This window comes from Piliocolobus tephrosceles, chromosome 2, assembly GCF_002776525.5.
Source record: "Piliocolobus tephrosceles isolate RC106 chromosome 2, ASM277652v3, whole genome shotgun sequence".
Lineage (NCBI taxonomy): Eukaryota > Metazoa > Chordata > Mammalia > Primates > Cercopithecidae > Piliocolobus > Piliocolobus tephrosceles.
The window spans coordinates 65849254-65859787 of NC_045435.1; the positions used below are offsets into that span (position 1 = coordinate 65849254).

A 10534-nucleotide genomic window follows, 5' to 3' on the forward strand; every position below is an offset into this window, starting at 1 on the left:
TGTATATGGAACCAGTGCTCCAATCATGATTTGGTGAGAAGACTGCCTTTCCCTTCATCTTTGGACATTATGAATCTTTTCATGGGAAAGACATCCCAACCTCCCAAATGACTGAAACCATAGCTCAAGAGTTCATGGCATTTAACAAATGCTGAGATTTTCTTCCCTGCTTGATTTCAATCTTTACAACCTCAGGAATGTGTGATACATGTTTTCAGTGAAAATAGTAGAACTTTCCTTGGGCTACATAATCATGTTTGATGGTGCACCATCAAGAAATGGGTTTTGGTGAGGAAAGCAGCTTGCTTCTAGGCCATTCCCCAAAATCAGAAAACTGAGTGGTCAACATATGTGTTATTAATAGGCCTATAAAATCAGCCTGAACTCTAAAAACCCGAGCCATGGTTTTTCCAGCGTCCTCCTTTGAGTGTCGGTCATTCAAGGTGCCTGTCCTCCTCTGTTGCTATGAGAGTGAGCTGAGGGGAGGTTATGGATGTGCTGTAATCAGATGGAGAGGTGGAGCCATCTGCTCTAACTTCCCAAGTTATTGTTGGCTCAATAGCTGCAGTATTGGTTTGGGTCTTTTAACAGTTCATTTAACCGAGGAGGAGGGAGTGGATTCAGAATAGAAGGTCCTTGGTATAGGAGAATTTTCTTTATAGGTTTTTCGATTCCTCTTTTCTAACTGTCCTCTTCTAATTCCTTCTCTATTCTCAAACCCATTCTTTTTTTGTAAATCCCCCTTTTTCTTTTTTCTTTTCTTTCTTTCTTGACAAGGAATTGCAACTCCTGCATAGATAGTTACTGAGTCAGTCCTTCCCAGCACGAACTCCAAGATACTTACCACCAACTATTGCTTACTCATGATATTTAAAATGCTAGTATGTAGTGTCTTCTGGGATTTCTTATTGCATTTCAATTGCATCCAGTGACACTGATTCTTACCAAACTGTCAATACCACAAGTATGTCCTATTAACATAAGTTTTCTAGAGGTTTTTTAAAAAGGCTGTTGAGCATTATTTGACAACTTTCTTTAATGGGTTGCATTCTGGATGAGAAAAGGTTAGGTGGAATCTTCCATTTTTCAGTCCTCAAAATTTGTCTTTCCCTTAGAATTCATTCTCTATTCTTTCTCTCTCTCCTTCCCTGTTTCTCTCTGTCTCTCCCTCCCTCTCTCTTTAAAACTATATTCTCTTTCCCCATGTAAAACCACTTCACCTCCAGGAAAACGATGGCTGTATTTAAATGAGATCACATGACTCTAACCTGCTCTAAATATTGCCTTATTTTTCAGCCATGCATCTGGATCCCTACACAAATATGTATGTATATAACTTTATCCTGGTTTAGTGACATAACTGTACGTTAATTGATCTCTCTGCTTTCCTTAATAAATTTATTTTTTTTTAAATGGCTGTTTTCACCAAAAATTTAAGTAAGCAGCAAGGGCAACAGACAAAGAAAGAGGCTTGAAATCTGAAAATGCATATTTAGATGGAAAATAAAGCTTGCTTACCAGATATCTATTCTTTGTTATTAATTTACTGTATAAAAATATGAGAAAAGTCAATGCTGGAAAAGAAAGTATAGTAAGAACTTCCAAGAGGAAGTGCGTATTGTCAAAAGAAAAAAAAATGAGTCTTGATCTCAAAAAAAAAGTCCAGTATGACACAAGCCACTATTTTCTCCCTTCCGATCTTCAGCTTTTCCTCACTTAGCTAAAACACAGCCTCAAAGTCCTGCTAAGCTCCAGCACATGGGATAGGCAAAGGCAACAGAATGACATGAACTGGGGGGATGGACTCTCTATGGCATTCTTGTGTTCTTTCACATCTTGACTCTGAATCATTCAATCATCTGTGGACAAAGGCCAGTGCTAAATTGTCTGCTGTCTATGGTCAACAATTATTTTCTAGTAGATCTATTTATTTCATTTCAGATGAATAGTGTGTGCTGCCCCACACATGATCACATATAAGAATTCTGATACTTTGACTGTGTGAAGACTTACAATATTAGGAATATTAGAAACAGGAGACTCAAATTTGAATTCTACCTCTGTCAGTTACCAACTGTGTGACTCAGAGGAGTTAGTAGGATTCTCTTGTCCCAGTTTTTTTGTAAAATATTAATAACAAACTACTCACTTTATAAGGTTGACTGTGGGGATTAAGGGAGTTGACGACTATTAGAGTTGGAAACTCGAAGTTACTCTGAGTAAAGTGGGCTAGGTAGAAGACAGTAAATGGCAACTGGCATGCAGTCTCTGATTTGAAGGGACTGGTGGTGTCTGTGACAAACTGGAGACTTTCTGTCTCTTTAAAGAGGCTGCTGTTCCTATTTGGCTCCAGTGAGTTTTTGCAATGGAAAAAATGCGGACCTGGTGTTGCCAGGTTTTCCGGGAAGCTGGAAATCCGGAGTTTTATGTGAAACCTCACAATTTTTAGTTTTTGGCAATTAATTCAAATTTAAAGCACTGTGGAAGCCAAACAAAACATATCTGCAGGCCAAATAAGCAGTGGGAAGCACCCGTTGTGACCTCTGATGTATGTGAACATGTTTGTAACAGAACCTGCCTCGGTATAGATATTCCATAAATATTTGCCTCATCTTTTCATTGCATGTGATATCCAACATGAGGAAAGAAAAATAATCAATTTGAGCTTCTTAGAAAATCATCAGATTTCTCACTCTTAAGGATCAGATTTATTACTTAAGTCATATATTAATATGTTTAGTCTTATCCACCGTTATGTTAAAATGCTTAACCTGGGTAAAGCTTACACTTTGGAAAATATTATTGGGTCCTGTGACCCAATAAAACAGAAGTTTTAATTTTTGTTTGAAAACATATGTTTAAAATATAGTGAAGACAATTCTGAATCATCTCAAAGGAAATTCGCATTTATTTTTCAATTTTTTAAAAAAATAACTTTTTAACTGGCAAATAAAAATTGTATGTATTTATTGTATACAGCATGCTGTTTTGAAATATTGAGCTGTGGAATGGCTAAATTAAGCATATGTATTACCTCACATACTTATCATTTTCCTTTTGTGGAGAAAACATTCAAAATCCATTTCTTAGTAATTTTCAAGTATACAATACATTTTTATTAACTATAATCAGCATGATGTACAATAGATGTCTTGGACTTATTCCTCTTGTCTAACTGAAATTTTGTATTTTTGGGCCAACATCTCCCCAAACCTCCCACTCCTCAGACTCTGATAACCACAGGAAAATTCACATTTCTGATGTTGGCCTGAGTGCTTTTGGATTCCAGTAAGTGAGCAACTCTAGCCTGGATTTTTCTTTTTGTCCTCAGAGGAGCGAGACCTGGTTTTAACGGCTACATCTTCATATTGCTCACTCCTTAAGTAGTTTAACTTACTTTTTAACTGTTACATGCCAACAAAACAGGTTGCTTAATTGGTTTGACCTTTCACAGTATTTTTTAATTTTTCAATCTTAGTTTCATAGTTCCATCTGGCCCTTTAAAACGACATCTGGTTAACTGTACTTAACCAGCTGATCACTGTACAGTTATTTTTAAATGTAATGTATGCTTAAACAGATGTTATTTTTATAGATGTGGATCTAAACTGCACTTGTGTACGTGCTATGTCTGCATAAACTCTTTCTGCAATTCAAATGTTGACACCCAAAATTACAAGCCGGAATGCTTATGAACTCCACTATTATGGTACTGCACTTTTGTGCTGCTTGTTAGGTAAACATCAATTCAGTTCTTTTTTTCTTTCTTCATTGCATATAAATAAAACATTAGCATTTAGTTTATAAAGTGATGAACATTTTGCTGTGTTGGATTTAGCGTTATAAATACAACTGCTGTCAGCAAGAAAAAAGGATTTATTGAATAAATAATAAGAAAGCTAAGGGAAAATGAAAATATATATATTATGCAAAACATGGTGTCTGTCAACAGGTCACAAAGAGACTTCAGTGCTGTTGGTGTGGCTGTTGGAGATAATTCCATCTCTGGAGTGCTGGCCCTGAAGCATTCTGGACCTCCATCTCATGGTAAGTGTCTTAGATTTAATCTAGGAAGCACACTATAGAGAATAAATTTATTTTCTAGATCTCTGAATGCTTAATTGTCCAGGGCATAATTAACAGTTAGATCAATTACACTGTCTTTTTACATGAAAAACATCAAGAATACATGATAACAAGGAAACCTAAATGGTCATTCAATCCTACAGTTTGATTTTAAAGTGTTTTCCTATCAGGAAAAGAAAAGAGAAGAAAATGACAAGCAATTTTTACATAGACTGAAAGGTTTTGCAGTGATGAATGGATCATAACATCAAGTGTACCTTGTGTCAGAGAGAACACACTCTCACCAACTGAGAGATCTCCAAAGAACATTACAACGGGAAGCGCGCCCACGACAGCAGGTTGAATCTTCATTGAGACAAAGAAAGTGGCCACAGTTGAAAATATTTTACCGAGAACTTTAAAAGTATTCTCAAGGTTAAAAATTGCTGTTATACATAATACCTCAGTAACTGATAGACATTTTCTCTCTCCAGAGTCCATTTTCTGTGAAAAACACCACATAACATCTGTTCATAAACAGTCCTTCTGTGAAAACACTGACACAGGTCTTGAGCTTCCACAGGCTCAATTCCCCTGCCATGTGCAGATGGCATGATGTATTTATACAGCTGAAGCCTGTGTAACATAAGCCCGGTCATATCTCCAGGTAAGACTTCAGGCAAACATGTGCTGCTGTTCTCTAGCCTTACCCCAAGTCGTTCAAGGAGCTCCTTCTGACACAAAGACAAATTGTTTCCCACGAATGTGTGGGATTCGTCAGAAAAATCACCTTCGGCAATCAACATATAACTCTACAGAGATAAGGACATTTCTAGTCTTTTAAAAAGATTCCACAGAACACATTAATGAAAAACTAATTAGGGTTACAGAGGTATTTGGGAAACTAAATATGACTGTGATCATTCAGTTGCCTTTTTCCCCCCTCTATGCTTAATGTGTGATGTTTAACTGGAATTAATTATTGCAACTAAAAGCAAAAAGTTTGGGGTTAAGGGTTTAAATAATTAATGTTCAGTTTTTCAGTAATGACCATGAGAGGAAGAATGTCCTTATAATGCAAGAAATTATTTCCTACATAACTTCCTTTGGTTTCTCCTGTTACACATGAAATGAAATGGAAAGCTCTGCAAGCACAGAACTTCTTAACTGAGCATTTGTAGAGAAACACTTAAGAGACCCTCAAGCCCTGGTGAGCTTTCTTTCTTTTCAAATCTGGTTAATCACCGAGATGTTGGTCCTTTGGCAGTCTCTAAAATTGTTCTTTCTTAGAAAGAAGACAGATTCCAAGGACAAACATAGCCTGTTTCTCAGGAGCTGGAGAAACAGTGACTTCAAGTAAATGCAGGATGCTGGAGCTTCCGAAGGGTTTAGGGGCCCTGAGGAACACCCAAATAAACAGACCAAGGAAACTATATATATGCATATCTTGGGTTTATTTGTACCTGTCTTTGATTACACAGCTGAAATGCATATGAAAGTCACCATCAGAGAAACATATCTATGGTACCCTCATGTAATATAAACTATTTGTATTTTATTCTTCATGAACACCACAGGCAAGTTCGTGTATTTGACCAGCTGGGGTCAAAAATACTACCCAGCGCTTGGAGGTTTTTTTGTTTTGTTTTGTTTTACTTTCCCCCTGCCCCCCCACTACCTTCAATCTCTGTTGAAACACATGAGCTTTCTGATTTGTGCATTTCAAATGTGTTTTTACAGCATTGATGAACTCTCAACTTACTGAATATCCTTCATAGTGGCTTATCAGTTCAGGCTACAAAATAATCTTTGGTAAAGATTTGCAAGGGGAAAAAATTAGTCATTCGGGAGTAGGATGAACTAAGGACTCTGGAAAAATTCTTCTAGGGAGACAGTTTTCGGAATCTGTGTCTATATCATGGGCAAAACACAGCTCCGTTTGCCCTTTCCTGGTTATCCCTCACTCACACGATAAACTTAATTTTAAACACGGGAAAAATAATCAAAATCAAAATAAAGTTGTGCCTTCAAATCACATGTCAAGACTTCTCTTCACTAAATATTGAACTGTATTGTTGTTTGGATGAAGCCATGCAGTTAGGAATAATAAAAGAGGTCAAATTGAAATCATGTTTTTCATTTGACATACACTTAACATGTTATGGTAGCCACAACCTTCCTGGTTTTGGTTATTCATTTCTTTTTATTGATACTTTAGTTTATTTTTTTCTGGAAAACTGAACTTTGAAAGAAATGCATTCAGTTTTACCTGATATATAAGCACATAATAATGATGGCAGCCTAAATTTGTTGGAAACACTTTTATTATACTCCACGTTATCACGGTATATTAGGTTCATTGTGCCATATATAATGCTGAAAAAAATGGAAATACTATAAATACCCAATAATACAGGATTGATTATTGGTAGGAGAAAATTATGTCATTACGTTAAGTGAAAAAAAAATAACAAATTACGTATATACTACACAATCTCAACTAAATATATGACATAGACAAGTATAGAAAAAAGACCTGAAAAAATATGCCAATAACCCTAGTTCTTGGTGACAGGCTTACGGATTGAATTATGATTTCATCTTTTTATTTGCATATGGTTTCCAAATGTTTTACATTGAATATACATTAATAATCAGAAAAAATATTATAAAAAGCATACAAGATACTTTCTCCTAAGAAAAGCATTTGTTAATCTATTAATAGTTTTGGTGACTTTGAGCAAGAATATAAGTTGATATGAAGTATACTGAGTTATCTTTTTGACAAGCTTTTATGAAATTTAGAAAGAGATAGTTCAAGAAAGTCTTCCTCCCCCATAAGATACCTTTGGAGACACTGATAATTTGTTGCCTAGATACTTAAATTATGTCCTAGATGATCTCCCTGACTTTATTAACCTCTGCCTTCCTCCCTCCTTTCCTTCTTTCCTTTCTTCCTTAATAAATATTTATTGATTTATATCTCTTTTCCAGGTGTTCAGAATGGGAATTGCGATAGAGACATCCTGGTGGAATTTGTAGCCTAGGAAGACAGGCAGTCAGTGAACAAGCAAGGAAATGTGCAGTGAACATGCAAATAATATCGCAACTGTGAGGGTGCACCTGAGGAACGGTGAACCATGGAAAGCAGGGGCAAGCAGCCCTGCCATTTGTAGAGTGAGAGAGAAGTATCTCTCACTCTACAAATGGCATCACTCATTTGGCGATGACATTTGTGATGAGACCTGAAAGCGTAGGAGGAAACTAATGGGTTCCACCCAGTGTGGGAGGATGCTCTAGGGAGTATGCTGGGAGTGTCTCCACGAGACCAACTTGCCATTCCATCCCAAGAGTGCCTCACACACAGGAGACACTTAAATATTTACTGAATTTGCTTGACTTGAAAGATATGTCATTTAAGTCTTAAAAACTGTAGTACCTAGGCTGACTGAGTTAAACTTTATCAGTCAATAGTTCATCTTAATCCTGCCTCTGAAAACTGCCTGCCTGCCATGAAGTCTATCTTAGAACCAGACAGACCAACACACTGGTCCCAAATGTTGAAGGCTTTCCTCTAGAGATGTAGAGACTTGGGATAGTTTAAAATGCATTCTCCATTTAAATGGAATGAAAGCTTATCTCTTTATTGTGCCTTGATGTCAAGTCGGTGATAAATATGGATATCAGACTATGCAAAATTATTCCTGCATTCCTGTCACTATGTCCCAATCAAACTTCTAAACACTTTAACTCGATGTTCAATGATCAGTTAGGATTGTCCACATACGTGGCTAGCTGCTTATAATTCTTCATGTTTTTCCTCAATGAAAATACTTGGCTTAATCTCAAAATCATCAAAAAGACTAGACATAGGTTGGTCCAAACCACTCATTCTTTTTGTAGCAATTACTTTCCACCAAGAGGATGCCCACCCAGCTGGAAGAAAGCTGAAAGAGTGAAAGAATTTTTGCCTTGATTGATGCCAGGAATGACTCTGAGTTATTTTTTCCCCACTGGATTGATCAAATCAAGCCTTTCTGCCGTTAAAAATATAAACAGTACTATGTCCCTCAGCGTGATGAGGGCCATGACAGATCTACTATGGATGAGGAACATCAGACACTCTCAAATGACATCAAATTTAAGAACCCAGAAAAAAATATACTGTGTGATCATGAGTGATAGCATCAATTCCGGAGAAGAGAGCCTAGATAAAGAAGGTCAGTGATGATGAATATGTGAAATGATGAACCTTCCACCTCCAATAAAAACAAGATGCTCATCATGAAACTATTGTTTCCAGTGTCTGGTATTTAAAAATCTTAAACAAATCACTATTGCCTTCCAGGCACGTATAATTGATCCTACTTGTATCAACAGTAAGTTCCTTTTCAGGTTTTTTTTTCCACGTTAACTTATTTTTAACATGGTATTATTTTCCTTAAATGGCATTTCTACTGACAACTACATTGAATGCACTGTACAATTATCATGTCTTCAGTTTCTTTTTCTACAGTTCTTTTTAATTACAAAATAATACCCTTCTGAAGAGCGCATCTTTGGTATCTTAACCATCGTTGGGTCAATATAGCAGTGTGTGCTCATTATCAATATATTTTAATTATTTCATTCCTTCTAATGCCACATTTTTTGATTTCCACGAATTGCCAGGTAATTACGTTTGCATCAGGATAAATAATTAACGTTCTCTGGAGCAGAACGACCATTACATTCCCTTTTCCTTTTTTTTTTTTTTTTTTTTTTTACCCTGGCAACATAATAAATATACAGGCATTTACCTGGATTAATTAAATGTGGTCTTTTGGGGGGCAAGAGCAACATTTGGTGATTCCAGAATTGTTTTTTACCAAGCTCAGAATTTTCCAGAACCAGAGTTTGTGGCCTCCTAACTTCTCTTTAAACAGAGCAACTCTGCTTTCTTTACATTTCTAAATTATCCTCTGTCCTTCTTCATCCCCTAATTCACCACTCTCTCCCTGCCCCCAAAGCAGAATGTAGGTTGTAAAGACTAAGAGTGCAAAGGCTATTTATATATGTAAAATTATTATATTATTTCCTTATATTATACATGCAAAAAATTATAAATTTATTTTACTATATAAAATTGTTATAGTAGAAAATAAATTCTGCTAAGTAAATTCTACTGTATAAGGCAACAAAAACATGAACAATTTCACAAACATCTGTTAGCAAAACTTGTGCAAGCTCACAAACAAAGTAACAAAGTGAACTAAGGTAAGGTTCAGCAGGTGATACTTGAGAGAAAAGCCAGGAGCTGGGTGAACATAGCAAAGTGTGTTGTAGCAAAGATTTACAATAAGTTTCATTTCTTCATTGTTAATTGGAAAACTGCTTTTTAGCAATTTGCTGATATACCTTCCTTGAAACTACTCTTTCAAGAGGAGAGGAGGCCGGGCGCGGTGGCTCAAGCCTGTAATACCAGCACTTTGGGAGGCCGAGACGGGCGGATCACGAGGTCAGGAGATCGAGACCATCCTGGCTAATACGGTGAAACCCCGTCTCTAATAGAAAATACAAAAAACTAGCCGGGCGACGAGGCGGGCGCCTGTAGTCCCAGCTACTCGGGAGGCTGAGACAGAATGGCGTGAACCCAGGAGGCCGAGCTTGCAGTGAGCTGAGATCCGGCCACTGCACTACCAGCCTGGGCGGCAGAGCAAGACTCCGTCTCAAAAAAAAAAAAAAAAAAAAAGAGGAGAGGAAAAGTCCTACGGCATTAGCTGTGTGACCATTAGACACATTACTTAAGCTCTCTGTGCTGCAGCTTTCTCAACTGTAAACTAGGGCTGCTAAGGGTGCCCAAGTACACACTTTTATAATGCCAGGTTTGTAATGCCCGTTGTTATTTGAAGAAGGCTTTTAAACTCCTACAGTTCTTCGAGCTTAACATCTCAACATCTCTAATAATTTCTCAAATTATTAACAGAAGCTTCAAAGATTCTAATGGTTTTGGTCATTCTTTCGTCTGTGCTCGATCTTAAAGATCTCTGATGAACTACAGGATGTAGAAGAGAATGCCGTGCTCCAGAAAGTCTGAATCGCATAGAACAAGATGAGAAAACTTCCCTTCCACTTTCATCCAACAATACAACTTAAACTGTTTTACTTTTAAATTCTCAGTTTCCTGGTTTTATCTTTTTTCTTCCTCCCTTTGTATTATTTAAAAAGTCTAATAAATGTGTTGCTAATTCCTTTCAATGTCCCTCTAGCTGCTGATTATTGGCTATGTGCCAATGATACAGCATTGAAGCACCTTTTCTAATTCCCGCCTTTACAACAGTGTTACACTGGATACTGCCAAGCACTTGCTTTTATTTTTGATAAGTCGATATTTCTATATGTAAGGAATAAATATCAGGTAAGTTGGTAAATATCCTATTATGATAAAAACAGTCAGTAGAACTAGATTTTCCTTGTAGAAATTATTATG

At 36.7% G+C, this 10534-nt stretch overlaps 1 long non-coding RNA gene across 1 annotated transcript; it reads left to right on the top strand.

Moving 5' to 3' along the window:
* Positions 1-7676: 7676 nt before the first annotated feature.
* Positions 7677-10295, top strand: LOC111532746. Its single transcript, XR_002728625.1, has 2 exons — positions 7677-8285; positions 10088-10295. It is a non-coding gene; the product is annotated as an uncharacterized LOC111532746 (long non-coding RNA).
* The last annotated feature ends 239 nt before the right edge of the window (positions 10296-10534 follow it).